Source organism: Bos indicus, chromosome 20 (genome assembly GCF_029378745.1).
Source record: "Bos indicus isolate NIAB-ARS_2022 breed Sahiwal x Tharparkar chromosome 20, NIAB-ARS_B.indTharparkar_mat_pri_1.0, whole genome shotgun sequence".
Lineage (NCBI taxonomy): Eukaryota > Metazoa > Chordata > Mammalia > Artiodactyla > Bovidae > Bos > Bos indicus.
Genome location: NC_091779.1, coordinates 39,282,115 through 39,299,488, shown reverse-complemented (window position 1 = coordinate 39,299,488; position 17,374 = coordinate 39,282,115). Strand labels below are relative to the sequence as shown.

Sequence of the window (17,374 nt, the reverse complement as noted above, 5' to 3'; positions counted from 1 at the left end):
GCAGGCGTTGACCTCCATCCAGACTAACCTCACGGGAGGAGAGGGCACCTGGGGCAGGAGGTTCTCACGCTGGCAGCCACCAGACAGTTCAAGGGTTGAGGCACATGACATCACTCAACACATGCCTGTCCTTTAGAAATGCTCCTGCTTCCTTGCCTGCATCCCTGAAAGTGACACTTTACAAAAGGCCGCCACCACCACCACCACCACCATATAGGCTGCAGAGTCATTCAAGGTCCAGTTTGCCCTCTCTTTCATGAAGTCTTTTCTAATTTCCAACAGGGCTGAGCTTGACCTCAACCACTACCTCTCTTAAACTTGATGGGTCTTGTTTACTTATGTACCTATCTTACACAATTAACAGTTGTTATTTGTCATGTTAATATTGAGTACCCAACACTGGGCTGGGGGCTTTCATATGTGTTCTTCAGTCAACAGATAGTTGATCTTTCACCCATTAAAAAGATCATGTCAGTTTCTACCAGTATTTCTCATCTGATGCTCTCAATCACCCTGGAGTAATTTGTGAAGAGAAAAGTATGGGTCAGAAAGGTTTGGAAATTGGTACAAATCACCCATTCTGGGTAATAGAGTCTGGGAGTCATGAATTAGTTCAGTTCAGTTACTCAGTTGTGTCTGACTCTTTGTGACCCCATGGACTGCAGCACACCAGACTTCCCTGTCCATCACCAACTCCTGGAGCTTGCTCAAACTCATCGAGTCAGTGATGCCATCCAACCATCTCATCTTGTGTCGTCCCCTTCTCCTCCTGCCTTCAGTCTTTCCCAGCATTCAGGATCTTTTCAAATGAGTCAGTTCTTCACATCAGGTGGCCAAAGGCTTGGAGTTTCAACTTCAGCATCAGTCCTTCCAATGAATATTTAGTATTGACTAGTTGCATCTCCTTGCAGTCCAAGGGACTCTCAAGAGTCTTCTCCAACATCACAGTTCAAAAGCATCAATTCTTTGGTGCTCAGCTTTCTTTATAGTCCAACTCTCACATCCATACATGACTACTGGAAAAACCATAGCTTTGACTAGATGGACATTTGTTGGCAAAGTAATGTCTCTACTTTTTAATACTCTGTCTAGGTTGGTCATAGCTTTTCTTCCAAAGGAGCAAGCATCTTTTAATTTCATGGCTGCAGTCACCATCTGCAGTGATTTTGGAGCCCAAGAAAATAAAGTCTGTCACTGTTTCCATTGTTTCCCCATCTATTTGCCATGAAGTGATGGGACCGGATGCCATGATCTTAGTTTTCTGAATGTTGAGCTTTAAGCCAACTTCTTCACTCTCCTCTTTCACTTTCATCAAGAGGCTCTTTAGTTTTTCTTCACTTTCTGCCTTAAGGGTGGTATCATTTGCATATCTGAGGTTATTGATATTTCTCCCAGCAATCTGATTCCAGTTTGTGCTTCATCCAGCCTGGCACTTCACATGATGTACTCTGCATATAAGTTAAACAAGCAAGGTGACAATATACAGCCTTGACATACTCCTTTCCTGATTTGGAACCAGTCTGTTGTTCCATGTCCGGTTCTAACTGTTGCTTCTTGACCTGCATACAGATTTCTTAGGAGGCAGGTCAGGTGGTCTGGTATTCCCATCTCTTGAAGAATTTTCCACAGTTTGTTATGATCTGCACAGTCAAAGGCTTTGGCGTAATCAATAAAGCGTAAGGAGATTTTTTTCTGGTATTCTCGTGCTTTTTTGATGATCCAGCAGATGTTGGCAATTCGATCTCTGGTTTCTCTGCCTTTTCTAAATCCAGCATGAACATCTGGAAGTTCACGGTTCACGTATTATTGAAGCCTGGCTTGGAGAATTTTGAGCATTACTCTGCTAGCATGTGCTGCTGCTGCTGAGTCACTTCAGTTGTGTCCGACTCTGTGCAACCCCATAGACGGCAGCCCACCAGGCTCCCCTGTCCCTGGGATTCTCCAGGCAAGAACACTGGAGTGGATTGCCATTTCCTTCTCCAATGCATGAAAGTGAAAAGTGAAAGTGAAGTCACTCAGTCGTGTCCAATCCTCAGCGACCCCATGGACTGCAGCCTACCAGGCTCCTCCATCCATGGGAATTTCCAGGCAAGAGTACTGGAGTGGGGTGCCATTGCCTTCTCCATGCTAGCATGTGAGATGAGTGCAATTGTGTGGTAGTTTGAACATTCTTTGGCATTGCCTTTCTTTGGGATTGGAATGAAAACTGACCTTGTCCAGTCCTGTGGCCACTGCTGAGTTTTCCAAATTTGCTGGCGTGTTGAGTGCAACACTTTCACAGCATCATCTTTTAGGATTTGAAAGAGCTCAACTGGAATTCCATCATCTCCACTAGATTTGTTCATAGTGATGCTTTCTAAGGCCCATTTGACTTCACATTCTAGGATGTCTGTCTCTAGGTGAGTGATTACACCATCGTGATTATCTGGGTCATGAAGATCTTTTTGTATAGTTCTTCTGTGTATTCTTCATACACAGAATTAATACACAGATGATATTCTTAATATCATCTGCTTCTGTTAGGTCCCTACAATTTCTGTCCTTTATTGTGCCCATCTTTGCGTGAAATGTTCCCTTGGTATCTCTAATTTTCTTGAAGAGATCTCTGGTCTTTCCCATTCTATTGTTTTCCTCTATTTGTTTGCACTGATCATGAATACAAGAGACAGATCATTTGCCCTAAAGATTTCATACTTCCTAAGTGCTACTTTCAGACTGCATTCGTGAAACCAAACAGTCGTGAGGAAAAAGAGCTAATGTTCAGCTTAAGTGTCTCGGGGTTTCCTAGCTCTGGGTATGTGATCTTTCATCTAAGCGTCTCCTCCTCCTGTCACTAGGAGACCTCTGCCCTGAGAAGAAGCATGGCTGACTCTGTTAGCACATTATGGGCACTTAATAACAATAATCCTGTTTTTACTGTCTTTATTTATTTTATGCCAGTCACCTTTTATTATATCTACCTGAAATGTTTACCAGGAGAAGGCAATCAATGTTTCCATTTTTCAAACTTTCTGCCGCCTCAGTTACTGATAATAGCAGTGATCAGAGTCACTGTTGCACCTGCCTTTGAAATAGCTGAAACATAGGCAGGCTTACTACTTCTCTGCCGGAGGCGATTTCTCTTGGCCTCTGGAGTTGATCCCTGCTACAAGAGGAGAATAGTTTCAGAGGAGAATAGTTTTTCAAGGCTTTTTGACTAGAAGCTATTAGACAGGGATGCCGTCCTTTCCCTCAGATTATAATCTGAAACGGAAATCCTGGTCTAAGGATTAAGGATTGTCCCACTGAAATATTTGATGTATGCTAAGCCTCATTTGAGCTGAGTGACCTCATTAAAATTTAGGTGTTGCAGCAAGTAAGTCCCATGAAACACTTGGTAGGCTGGGTTGAAATCACAGACTTTAGAGCTGTAGAAGGCTTCCATGATCATATGCACCAGGTGAGTGAACTGAAGCTGACGACTGTGGGTGACTTTATTGTCTCATCCTTGGAGATTGCTAAATTGAGACCAAAACCAAAGAGTGCTGACTTTTAGTTCCTGCTTCTGCCTACAATGCTAGTGGTCCTAAAAATTGGACATGTTTCAGAATCACCTAGGGGGCTTGTTGAAACACAGATTGCTAGGCTTCTTCCCTGAGTCTGAGCAAGATCCTTAGAATCTGTATTTCTGACAAGCCACCCCATGATGCTAAAGTCTTAGCTGGTCCAAGGGACACACTATATGATATGATGTTGGGAAGCAAAGTTAATAACATAACACATAACACAGCTTCTCTCTTAAGAACTTACCACCTGAAAAAAACATGGTCATGCCAGTTTATAGGTGTACCTTGGTTTGTTGTTTTTTAGTCACTAAGTCCTCTTTGTGACCCCATGGGCTGTGACCTCCCAGGCTGCTCAATCCATGGGATTTCCCAGGCAAGAGTACTGGAATGGGTTGCCATTCCCTTCTCCGGGGCATCTTCCCAACCTAGGGATTGAATTTGAGTCCCCTGCATTGGCAGGCAGATTCTTTACCACTGAGCCACCAGGGAAGCCTGTGCCTTGGTTTAGTGAAACACAAAATAGAAACTTCAGATAGAAAAGACAAATTCAAAACTGAAACCTGCATTACCCCCATGCCTCACCCCAGATCACTTCTCTGCTAGGAAAATTGCAATAGGCTAGACAAAATCTCTGCCATCAAGGAAGGTATATTCTAACAGGGCAGTCAGACAATAATCACATGCCTCTTTAACGTAATGTCAGGTGCACTGAAAAAAAAAAAAAACAGCAGCTAGGGGCCACTATGAATAAACCTGGTTAAGAAAGGCCTCTCTGAGCAGATGCCTTCATTTGAGCAGATTCCTGAATTGGAATGAGGTACAAGCCATGCACTTTTCTAGAACTGTCCTGGTGGAGGGAACAGCTGGGCAGATGCTCTGAGGTAGGAGAGTGTTTGATGTGCCCAGCGAACAGAGAATCAACTAGAAGATGAGATCACAGTGGGAGCCAGTAGCCCCTCATATAGAACCTGGTGGGCCATGGGAAGATTTTGGATTAAATCCTAATTCCAAATACTTAATTTCCCTTATTCATATGATCTAATATTTTTTTCCCCTTCCAGAAAGATGCCTTACAAAAGGAATGCAGTTAAAGTATAGACAATTTGGGGGAAATGCTGATGTTCTTAGTTCAGTTCAGTCGCTCAGTCGTGTCTGACTCTTTGCGACCCCATGGACCGCAGCACACCAGGCTTCCCTGTCCATTACTAGCTCCCGGAGCTTACTCAAGCTCATGTCCATTGAGTCGGTGATACCATCCAACCATCTCATCCTCTGTCGTCCCCATCTCTCACCTTCAATCTTTCCCAGCATCAGGGTCTTTTCCAAGGAGTCAGTTCTTCACATCAGGTGGCCAAAGGATCAGCATCAGTCCCTCCAATGAATAATTCAGGACTGATTTCCTTTAGGATGGACTGATTGGATCTCCTTGCAGTCCAAGGGACTCTGAAGAGTCTTCTCCAACACCATAGTTCAAAAGCATTAATTCTTTGGTGCTTAGCTTTCCTTATAGTCCAACTCTGAAAAGCTAGTTATTATTGTGAAATAATAATATAAATAATAAAAGGAAAAGTTGGTTATTATTGTGAAGTATTTCTGAGTCTCACTGACCATTGTTACTCCTCTCTTGGAAATAAAGAGCTTTAAAAAGAAAGAAGGGAGATGTGGGCTTAGCAGGGAGGAACTGCTAATAGGGTCAGGGTAGTGAACTCAAGTCCTGATCTTTTCCACATTTCCCTAACCTCTCTTTTTCTGGTGGCTCAGAGAATGGTAGAGAATTCACCTGCAGTGCAGGAGACCTGGGTATAATCCCTGGGTCAGGAAGATCCCTGGAGAAGGGAAAGATAACCCACTTCAGTATTCTTGCCTGGAGAGTTCCATGGGCAGAGGAATATGACTTCCATGGACAGAGGGGCCTGGAGGGCTACAGTCCACAGGGTCACAAAGAGTCAGACAGGAACGACTGAGCGACTGACACTTTCACTACTTTCAACCTGAGCCTCACCGACTTCATCTATGAAGTGAAATGTTAGACCAGTTTATTCTTCTCAGTCTTCTAACTTGCTGGAATTCTGGGTGTGTCTGATGGTGCTAGTAGGGTTTGGTGTATGGTTATTTTCTATAGCTTGACTTGGGGAGTAAAAAATTGGTTGCAGAAGCAGTGGACAGGACTAGAGAGTTGCTGGTGGTGGCCAGCCTGTTGCATTCCTGACCTCACTCGGCTGGCCAGCTCTTTTGGGATCGGGAGTTGGGTTGCTTGTGAAGAAAGAAAGAGTTGGAGTGAAATCCTTCACTCAAGAAAGAGTTCAAGTGAAAGCTATGAATGAACATGCATTAACAATCCAAGTCTTCTGAAAGTAGCCCTGCGAGTTTGTGTTTCCTCCAAATATATGGTTCAGCTGGCAAACAGGAACCAAAAGAATTGTGCTGGTAATAGCTCTGCAAGGTAAAAGGAACCTTCATGGCCATCACTCACAGGCTTTTGAATAGCAGCAGTTTCAGATCCCCTTCAGGTTAAGGACCTTGAAGAATATCGTGGCCTTGTCCCGAGGTTTTGAATTCGAGAAAGTTTGCACAACTTGCTGAGTGATTTTGAAGGATATGAAGCCTCTGTTTTGGGCTCTGTGTGCTGTGGCAATTGGATACATTCCTTTTCATTTGAGACCAAGGGCAACCCTCATCTGCCCCAGTAAGAAGCCTGTATTTGCCTTTTGGCCAAATATTTCTAGTTATTTTAATTTAAACTTTGTTTCTTTAAGAGCGGCATAGCCAGTAAGTTGTATTATGTGGTGTTTCATAGCTTGCAGGCAGATCTAACAAGTACTGTGGTTTCTCAGTGCATGGTGATGAAGGGCCTACTCTGCAGGCAGAACACCAAGGTCAGAATTCAGGCTCCCCTACTTACTGGTTCTGGGACTTTGTGCAAGTTCACTGGACTTCTCTGTGCCTCAGCTTCCTCCTCTGTAAGATGGGATGATGATAGTTATTCCTTCCAGAGCCTTGTTGGGGGATGTAATGAGTTATGGGGCATGGTATTTCAATAGATAAGCAGCTTTTAAAAATATTAAAAAATTTTTTATTTATTTTTATTTTTCGCTGCTCTGGGTCTTTGTTGCTGTGTGCGGGCTCTGGCTACTCTTTATTGCAGTGCATGGGCTTCTTTTGGTGTGAAGCACGGGTTCTAGGCACAAGGGCTTGGTATTTGCAGGGTGCAGACTTAGTTGCTCCAGGGCGGGTGGAATCTTCCTGGACCAGGGATAGAGCCCATGTCCCCTGCACTGGCAGGCGGATTCGTATCCACTGTACCGCCAGAGAAATCCTGCTATTATTGTTGATGCCACTGTTTTTTTTTTTAGTTGCTCAAATATGGTTTAGAGGCAAGAGAAGTGAAGTTAGTACCTCAAGCATGATGACAAGGCAGCAGGCCCAGCGTGGTGTTTCAGCCTCCTGGGCTACTCGTTTTTTTTCCTGCTGTTCTCCTTCTGCACCTTTGGGCTGCCACACAGCTGTTGTTCTGGGCTCTCCAGGTCTTCTTGGTCTTTTTATGGGAGTGGGAGGGAGGGAGGAGGAAGAGGAAAGGATGGTTGGTGGGTTCTGGGCGGGATGGGGAATCATAAAACTCGTAAGCACAGAAACCTTGGGAACTTTCCAAGTGACAAAAGCAGAGAAATTCCAAATATCAGTAAGCAGCAAAGGGATCAAAGGAACATGAAGTAAATCTGCAGGCCACTCTGTTTGTGCCTTTTAGTTACCCCTCTGTTGAAGGGCCCAGCTGAGTTTTTTTTACAAGAAAGCTAAACATGGCCTATTATAATGAAACTTAAAACAGCATCGATTCCTTTTTTGTGGGGCAAATCCACAAGATTGCTTTCAAGGCTAAGGGATTATGTTTTCAAAAGAAGTTTGAAACAATGGGTGCCTTGGTGAAAAGGATGGTGCGAGGTTCTGAACTCGCCCTCTGTTTAGAGCAGCAGACTACTGCAGCAGACTACTTTGAAAGCAGTCACGTACATGGGGATCAACTGGGAAACTTGTAAACACAGCTTTTGGATCAGTGATGCTGGGTGGCGCCTGAGAGCCTGCATGTCCAATAGCTCCTGGTCCATGGATCACCCCGAGAACATCCAAGATTCAGGCTACTGAAGTGCTGTCACTTCAGCTGTACTGGAGTCTGGATGGCCACCCTGCTGTATCCCTGGGCAGTGATGAGTGTCCCTGTCACTGGGCCTGGGGTTGGGCAGATGGATAAAGGTTTTTATACCCCTCCCTCCTCCACGGAGTTCTTGACCTCTCTAAATGAAGGGATAAGCCAATAGACTGTCTCATAAAATATATTCCTATCGACACTTGAGTGACATTTCTTGTCTTTAAAAGGAAACTGGAGCCTATTATACAGAGTGAAGTAAGCCAGAAGGAAAAACACCAATACAGTATACTAACGCATATATATGGAATTTAGAAAGATGGTAACAATAACCCTGTGTACGAGACAGCAAAAGAGACACTGATGTATAGAACAGTCTTATGGACTCTATGGGAGAGGGAGAGGGTGGGAAGATTTGGGAGAATGGCATTGAAACATGTAAAATATCATGTATGAAACGAGATGCCAGTACAGGTTCGATGCACGATACTGGATGCTTGGGGCTAGTGCGCTGGGATGACCCAGAGGGATGGTATGGGGAGGGAGGAGGGTTCAGGATGGGGAACACATGTATACCTGTGGCGGATTCATTTTGATATTTGGCAAAACTAATACAATTATGTAAAGTTTAAAAATAAAATTTAAAAAAAAATTGAAGTATAGTTGATTTACAGAAAAAAAAAAAAAAAGGAAAGGCCCCACTTTTTAATTAGGTGTAAAAGCCTACAGAGACAAAGCCCAAGAATGTTCTGATTTCATTTTGCCTTCACTTTTCTATTCCTCTAAGGAGAAATTTCAGCTGATAATTAGTTACAATAACTACCTCAAAGGGTTCATTAAGAAAGACTTAAGTGTTTCTTCTGTGGGAAATTTAGGTGTAATTAAAATTCTCATCTCTCAAATTAAAATTTGCCAGACAAGGCTTGGCTAGGATGTGGACAAATTAGAGCCCTCATGTTGCTGGGGATGTAAAATGGTGCTTTAGAAAGTAGTCTCGCATTTCATTAAAGACTTTAACATAGTTACCGTTGCTGCTGCTGCTGCTAAGTCCCTTCAGTCATGTCCAACTCTGTGCGACCCCATAGACGGCAGCCCATCAGGCTCCCCCGTCCCTGGGATTCTCCAGGCCAGAACACTGGAGTGGGTTGCCCTTTCCCTTCTATGGTTCAGCAATTCCACTCCTAGGCCTGTACCCACTAGAACTGAAAACAGGCGTCTACACAAGCACTTGTACACAAATGTTTTAGCAGCCTTATTCAAAATAACCCAAAAGTAGAAACAACCCAAATGTCCGTAACCAATGAATGAATAAACACAATGTGATATATCCGCTCAGTGGAAGGAGTATCATACTGGTATGTGCTACACATGGGTGAGCCTTGAAAAGAGGCCAAACGTGAGAAGACAAACACAAAAAAATCTCCTACTGTATGACTCCATCTTGATGAAATGTCCAGAATAAGCAAATCCATAGATAAAGTAGATTAGTGATGGCCAAGGGCAGGCATAGGATGGGAAGTGAATATTAGTGCATATGAATTTTCTTTTTTTAAGTTGATGAAAATATTCTGGAATTAGATAGTGACGTTGGTTGCACAACTTCATGAATATACTAAAAACAACCGAATTGTGCATTTTAAAATGCCGAATTCACATACCGTAAAATAAAAATTTTGGGATCTGCCCATGCTGTTTCTTAAGTCTTTATTTAATTTGTTTTAATAGGATTATCTTTCAGCATCATGCATTTGTTTTAAACAGTTTGTCACAGTTTCTCAACCTGGGCACTACTGACATTTTGACATGTTGGTACGATTCACATTTTAGTCTGAGAATTGTTTGTTTGGGGGAGCTGTCCTGTGCACTGTAGGATGTTATAACAGCGTCTCTGTTCTTTCCTCAGTGGCTCAGTGGTAAAGAATCTGCCTGCCAAGCAGGAGACATGGATTCAATCTCTGGGTCAGGGAGATCCCTTAGAGAAGGGAATGGCAACCCACTCCAGTATTCTTGCCTGGAGAATCGCATGGACAGAGGAGGCTAGCAGGCTCTAGTCCGAGGGGTCACAAAGAGTCGTACATGACTGAGTGACTAGTCTCTTCCCTTTCCTTCCTGGTCATTATACATTAGAAACCACCCCCCACCCTGTGAATAATAATCACAGCTGTGTCCAGGTGTTGCCAAATGTCCCCTGGGTGGGGCAGAATCGCCCCCGTGGAGAATCACTGGTTTATCTTTAGTCTTCCTGTGAAAAGCTGAGATCCATGAGGGCTTCTTTATTCACCACGTGTTTCTCAGTGCTTAGAACAGTGTCGGCACATAAATAAATACCTTACTATGGTAAATATGTAAATTAATTAATATATTTAGCTATAGCAGTTTATAAAAATAGACAACTATAGAAATGATTCCATGCTCAAATTAGTTCCAATGCCCTGGGATTAACTTTGTCAAGAACAGCCTCTGTTTTGGGGTGAGGGGGGCTGTTCTTCAGCCTAGTTCTTTTCCTACCCACCTCCCCCAAGTCTGCAAACTGCCTTTACCTAGAGGTGTGTTCTTCTATCAGCTATCCAGGGTACAGGCTGTTAGAGGCCACCAACCAGGAGCTTCCGTAGTTGTGTGCGGACTCGGGGTGCCATCTGCTCCTCAAGCCTGAGGTAACACCACAGATGCCACCTGCAGCCCTGACCAGCACCCACCAGTCGCCGGGACTGCTGCTCTGAGGATGCCTGCGTGTATCCGGCACTGCATAAGAAAGGAAACCTACTCACTGTCATTTACAGATCTGGGTTCTGTGAATGACTAGCCATGCTTTCCCACCCAGCCAAACCCAGCTCTCCACTTAAGTATCTTATAAAAAGTTACTCAAGTGGAGGCTAAATGCTAATGACTTGTTGCTGCCACACCCTGCTTTGGGGATTGTCACTTCTCGAAGGTGCCTGAATCTTACTTAGCGGCTCAAGCGTAAGCATTAGACAAGGCTGATCTCAGATGGTTTTTGTTTTTGGTGGTGTTTTGTTTTGTTTTGGTCATCAATGACTGTCTGTAACTCTGTCTTTCTTGCTTTTCTTTCTTTTTTTTTTCACATTTTTTAAAAATTGGAAGATAATTGCTTTATGACATTGTGTTGGTTTCTGCCATTCAGCAAGAGAATCAGCCCTAAGTATACATAGATCCCCTCCCTCTGGAACCTCCCTCCCGGGCCTCCTTGCTTTTCTTCTTGCTTTTCTCCTCCTCCTCCTCTCTTCTTTTCTTTTTTTTTTCATTTTTATTTTTTTTATTGGAGTATACTTCTTTTACATTGCTGTGTCAGTTTATACTGTACAGCAAAGGGAATAAGTAATGTGTATGCACATATCCCTTCTTTTTTGGATCTCCTTTCCATTTAAATCACAACAGAGCGCTGAGTAGCATATACCCAGAGAAAACCGTATTTCTTTCTTCATTTCTTAAGCAGTGATGGTTCTGACCTAATTTCTGTTAGTCTGTCTTTTCTGAACATTGAGACAAATCCTTTTATTAAGCAGAATGCCTCCGTCCCTGTTCCTTGCCTTGTGTTGATGAGGCTCTGATAATTGGTGGCATTTCTTTGGATATGTATCCATGCTTCACATTTTGCTAAGCGCTTTTTGCATATACCTCATTTCATTCCTCACAGCCCATTTTACACATGTGGAAACTGGGATACAGAGACCACTTGCCCAAGACCACTCAATGTTAATAAGCGGCGGAGTGCAGATTCAAACCCAGTTAGCCTGAGCCCTTGAAGATTATGTGTATTGCCTTCCCAGTATCCTGCTTCTTGTTACACTTCCTCATCTGGCTGCACATTGTCCTTCCTCTAAGCTTTAATAAAGCTCTAAAGTTTGGAAGTTTTGTCTGATTTTTCAAAATCTTGGGTGTTTGGAATAAGGACCAGATGTTCTGAAGTTAAAACCTTATAATGACTGGGTATCCAAATTGAGTACACACAGAATAGCAAGGTAGTTTTCCCACCTTGTCCTTCTGTCTAATGGCTTAAGAGCTTGAGAAGAGCTGCTTCTAAAAAAAAAAAAAAAAAAAAGAAGAAGAGCTGCTTCTAGGCACAGGGCTGGGGGAATGAAAGAGGGAAGATAGGGCTTTCTCTTCCAGCAGCTGGAGGAGAATTGACCAAATGACACAGCTGCATTTGTTGGTCATTTGTTGCTCTTCGGGTGTGAGGTAACTGCACTGAATGTGTAAGTGGTGTTGGTGTGGGGGACTTGCTGACAGTCATCTCATTGTCTACTTTGTACCTTATTTCTTGTGCATTTGTACAGCTTCCTTAAGAACAGGGCAAAGCTAAATCAGTACACTGATCATTTGGGTTGTTCTTTGATGTGATGATTGATTTGGCAAACTCAGGTTATAGACATTTTATCCCAAATTAGGTAGTAAAATGATTTTTGGATGTATTATTAAATAAAGGGATACTCTATAAGTATCAGAGTATTTTATCACAGTGATCAATAAATACCAAATAACTATATGTCTTGGTGGTTATTCTTTCTTATTTTATATTTTCTCTTTCTAAATCTAGCCCACATATTTTTAAATGATAGATCATAGTATAAAATAGCATATATAGTATGTATTACAAAGAATGGTGTACCGTATTTATATAGAGTATAAAATGTAGTATATGGTGTTGAAGATGAAGAAGCCTTGTTATTTCACAGGATATGCTCGTAGAACTTTTAAAAACCTTCCCAGTTTTAGAACATGGCTGTAGTATGTACAGCCCTGTGTGTGCCCATATGTGTTGTAGATGGGGTGTTGGTTATTTTATCAAGAAAATCTACAATTTAAAATCTGAATTATAGCATTTCTTTTTTGCATCATGTTCTAGACTGAGCACTGGCTCTTATTTGTCAACTGTTTTTCTTATCCTTGGAGTGGGGTCTCTTAAACCTTTTAAACTGGCTCGTACTTTGGCCTTAACACTATATCCAAAAATCCTTTTGAAGTCACTTATCATATTCTGTGCAATTAAGGTAATTTGACACATTCTCCCATCAAAGCATTTTAGTCACTATGCCCAAATATCTTAAAACAGTCAACTCAATTACATGCAGAGTTGAAATATTTTTGGCAGTGGGTTTGACATGCATTTATTGTAGTATTAAATATGGGGATGTACAGTGGTGAAAATGCTTAAATTTGTTTGTCAAAAAATCTGGAGAACTGATTGGCTATCATACACATGTCTATTTAACTTACATACATTAATCTTCTCATACCACACTGGTCTCCTTTAGAAGAGACCAGGCAACCAACTTGTTCTTAAGAAGGCTTTCATTTAAAGTAAAAGATCAGATGTTTCTTTTTCCTGTATGAACTATATTTCTGGAAAACTAAATTGTCATCAAGGGAATTTTTTCTCTAGAAGAATTCCAGCTAATGAATAGGAAAAAAATCATGGATTAAAATGTCACCACTTGGCAAACCACAAATCAAAGGATGACTCCAAGTAGTGATTATCAGTGGTTGCTAACATCACTGAAACGGAGCCAGCTAGACATTACGTGTCTTCAGTCAAAGTACATGATACCACTCATAAAGTTGCTTTGCCAAAAACTGAGCCTGTATCAAACCAAGCCTCTAAACCTAGCTACAAGTTTACAGAACAGGTAGAGGCAAGAGAAACATGTTAAAAAAATACTGTGGGGAGGGAGATGCAGAAAAATCCAGATACTGAAAATTCTACAGGCCCAAATGTATGGCTTTTTCATAAAACAAATTGCAAGAACCGAAAAAGAAAAAGGGAACATTATTAGACATCAACCGGATCTCAATATGTTGACCTTTTTTGGATTTTGATTCCCATAAACTATTCAAAAATGATAATATTTATGAAACAATTGGAAATATTCAATTCCTGAATATTTGGCATTATTGAAAAATTACAAAATTTTAAGTTGTGATGATATTACTACATTTTCATTAAGAGCCATTTTATTTTAGAAATACATTGAAATATTTAAGAATGAAATGATATGACATGAAATTTGCTTCAAAAAATAATAATGGTTGGTAAGGGTATACATGAAACAAGGTTGTTGGATACAAAAGATTTCATCGCATTATTATTTCTACTTTGCAAAGTGCTTATCTTTTAAGTATATGTGTAGAAAAATTCAGAGATGAAAAGATACGATAAATGAGATCCTTAAGAATAATTTTTATGTGACATCCACAATAAACACCTGGAAATGAGTCTCCTTTCAGAAACACCTTGAAATATTGGTTTAGCTAGTTGAATTACATCAACTAAGAATGATTTGATTAGCTAAAAATATGAGATTCTGCAGTATAAAAATACCAGCATGAGTATCTATCATTATATATGGATAATTGGCTGTTTATTATTATTTATCTTTATACTAGTTCATTTTCTCTGTAAGAACAACGAGTGCTGAAGTTTCAGGTGAAATGTATGAGGATAAAATTATGAATTGGGAAAAGACTCGTTTTATTTTTTCATCAGAACACAGTGTTCTGCAGAAGAATAATTGGAGATTTCCCAAAATAAAGGAAAAAGTCTCTTCATGATTTAAACTCTGAAGAGAGACAGCAGAATAAAATCACATGCACACAGTTTATTAAAACATATGCAGTGAAACCTTAATTAACTGGATCCCTCAATACAATGTGTTATAGCCATCAAAGATGGATTGCTATAATAATTTCATTTTAAAAAGCAATGTCTAAGAAAATTGGATTGGATAATGAGCCTAACTTCCTAACACCTCACTTCTCTTGACTTATAATGACCACTGACCTTTCAAATATGATGCTGAAAATTACACAACTGCCAAGCCATCCATAGAATATCGTGTCACATTCATCAGAGCACATTTATCAGCATGCAGGATTGGCCTTACAGAAATGGTTCATTGTCACATGTGTCTGCAGGTTCAATGCCCTGTAAATATAGTGTGCAATCCAGAGAAAATACAGAGCTTCCCCTATGACTCGGCGGTAAAGAATCTGCCCATAGTGCGGAAGATGTGAGTTTTGATTCCTAGGTCAGGAAGATCCCCTGGAGGAGGAAATAGCTACCCAATCCACTCCAATATTCTTGCCTGTAAGATTCCATGGACAGAGGAGCCTGGTGGGCTACAGTCCATGGGGTCACAAAAGAGTTGGGCATGCCTGAGCAACTGAGCATGCATGCTGAGGAAATCCAGGAAGTCTTAGAGTAGGAAAATAGTTACCACAGGGAGAAAGGAGTTAGCAACTAGAAGGGGCACATGGAGATCTTCTGGGGTGCTAAGAGGAGATACAAGGAGGGATTTTGGGTCTCTGGCCACATTGTGTTTCTTCAGTATGAAAGCAGAAGGGACATGTTCCACTTGAGAAGTTTTAGCAAACTACACAATTATGACATGTGTAGCGTAAATATGTTAAAGTGAAAGTCTCTCAGTCACGACCAACTCTTTGTGACCCCATAGACTATAGAGCCCATGGAATTCTCCAGGCCAGAATACTGGAGTGGGTAAACTTTCCCTTCTCCAGAGGATCTTTCCAACCGAGGGATTGAACCCAGGTCTTCTGCATTGCAGGCAGATTCTTTACCAGCTTAGCCACAGGGGAAGTCCATATGTTAAACTTCAGTCCAAAGTTTTGTATCTTTACATGTTTGCATGTGTGTGTGTGTGCATGTGAGTGCTAATTTCTATTCCTGGTATTTTCATCTTTAGCAAAAGATTTGGCTGCCTGGTCCAGATCATTTTGATTGAGTTCTCCCCTGGTCATAGGATATAGCAGAGTGAACAGCTTAGAAGCAAGCACATAGACCTTAAGAAAAGAAGATAAATATTAATAAATATTAGGGCTTAATAATCTGGGGTATTTAGATCCATTGCCTTGAAAGCAGACTTCAATAATTGAGTCTCTTAGTGGTTTCATGTCCTCAAGAGCAATTAAATTATGTAATGTACACTATTACTGCACATGCATGAATGCTAAGTCACTTCAGTTGTGTCCAGACTCTGTGATCCTATGGACTGTAGCCCGCCAGGCTCCTCTCTGTCCATGGGATTCTCCAGTCAAGAATACTGGAGTGGGTTGCCATGCCCTCCTCCAGGGGATTCTCCCGACCTAGAGATCAAACCCGCGTTTCTTACGTCTGCTGCATTGGCAGACAGGTTCTTTACCACTAGCACCAACACTGTTACTAAGGGTGGGGAAATTTTGGAAACCTTTCACTGTGATTAAATGATTCACTGTTTAAAGATGAAGTTTACTAATTATAAAATTAAGTTACCCCAACAATGCTGAAAACGGCTGTTATTATTTATTGTCCTGCCTTTTGGTTAAGCAGTATTTAATTAGAAATTTCATTTAAACAAGTCGCATGTTCCCAAGTCATTCCATATGATCAAAGCTTCACTGTAATGTGTAAACATTACGCAAAATGTGTAAATCTACTATAAAGTAGATTTTGACTTGAAAGAAACATTACACATAAGTTGCTGCACAAATGAAGAAATGGTCGATGTGATCAGAGCCAGGGAAGCTAAAATGATAGAATGTAAGAGCTGGAGGGAACATTAGCAAGCATCTGAGTCTATCCACACACTTTACAATGAAGGAAATTTAGGCTCTGAGAGGTTAAACTGACTTCCCAAAGATACATAGCTGACATATGGCTGATCTGCAACCGGAACTGATATAACCCTATTTGCTGACCTGCCAACCCTCAGTCAGCCCAGTTCTCCAGAGCAGAGGTGTGGGGTCAAGCTCACCTGAGTTTAAATCAGTTTAGCTCTTGGATTTGCTACTTGGGTGTGACTATGGACCCCAGTGACAGATCCTGTGCTATGGAAGAATATTACCTGGGCATTAATTCAGAGTTACAGACACCAAGTATCCTGAGAAGGTAACTCCCTAAGACAGGTCTGAGGCAGTTGGAGAGCTCAGACGTGCATTAACCTCCTTCTCAAGGCATGGCTGCTCAGTGGAATTCTGCTTTCCTTCTGCCCGTGGAAGTGCCCTTCACCCCTGGGATCTGCGGGGAGGATGGGTGTGGCATTGGATGTTGTCTCTTTTTTTAAATATTTATTTATTTTCATTGGAGTATAATTGCATTACAATGTTGTGTTAGTTCTGCTGTAAACAAAGTGAGTCACCTATATGTGTACATATATCTCCTCCCTCTTGACCCTCACTTCCATCCCACCCATCTAGTTCATCACCGAGAACTGAGCTGAGCTTCCTGTGTTATAAGGATATTATCTCTTTCTAATGATAAGTCTAAATGTGCTGAGCGAGGTTTGTGCCCTCAAGTGTCACTGAGTTCCAGTGCCTGACTGTGGGCTTCCTTTAATGCTGTTTGTACCTGAGTGTAGACGCCTGCCATCTAATGGAGATGGTGTTAGGACTCATGTCAAAAGGCTTTTATGGTGAATTCTCTGGTGGTCCAGTGGTTAAAACTCCCTGCTTCCCATGCACAGGGCATGAGTTTGGTCTCTGGTCAGGGAACTAAGATCTCTAACATGCTGCTTGACGTGGCCAAAAAATTAAAAAAAAAAAAATTAAAAGGCTTTTATGAGGATGAAAAGAACTAATGTACTAAAGTGGGTAATAAGATGCTTGGCGCACATTAGGCATGTAAAAAAAAGTTGTGTAGTTGTGTACAACTACAGATAACTATTGCTATCTGCTAAAA

At 41.5% G+C, this 17,374-nt stretch overlaps 1 protein-coding gene across 7 annotated transcripts in view; it reads left to right on the top strand.

The window, feature by feature from the left end:
- The window catches only part of RAI14 (retinoic acid induced 14), a 162,236-nt gene that overhangs the window by 108,218 nt on the left and 36,644 nt on the right, over positions 1–17,374 (top strand). The window lies entirely within an intron of this gene.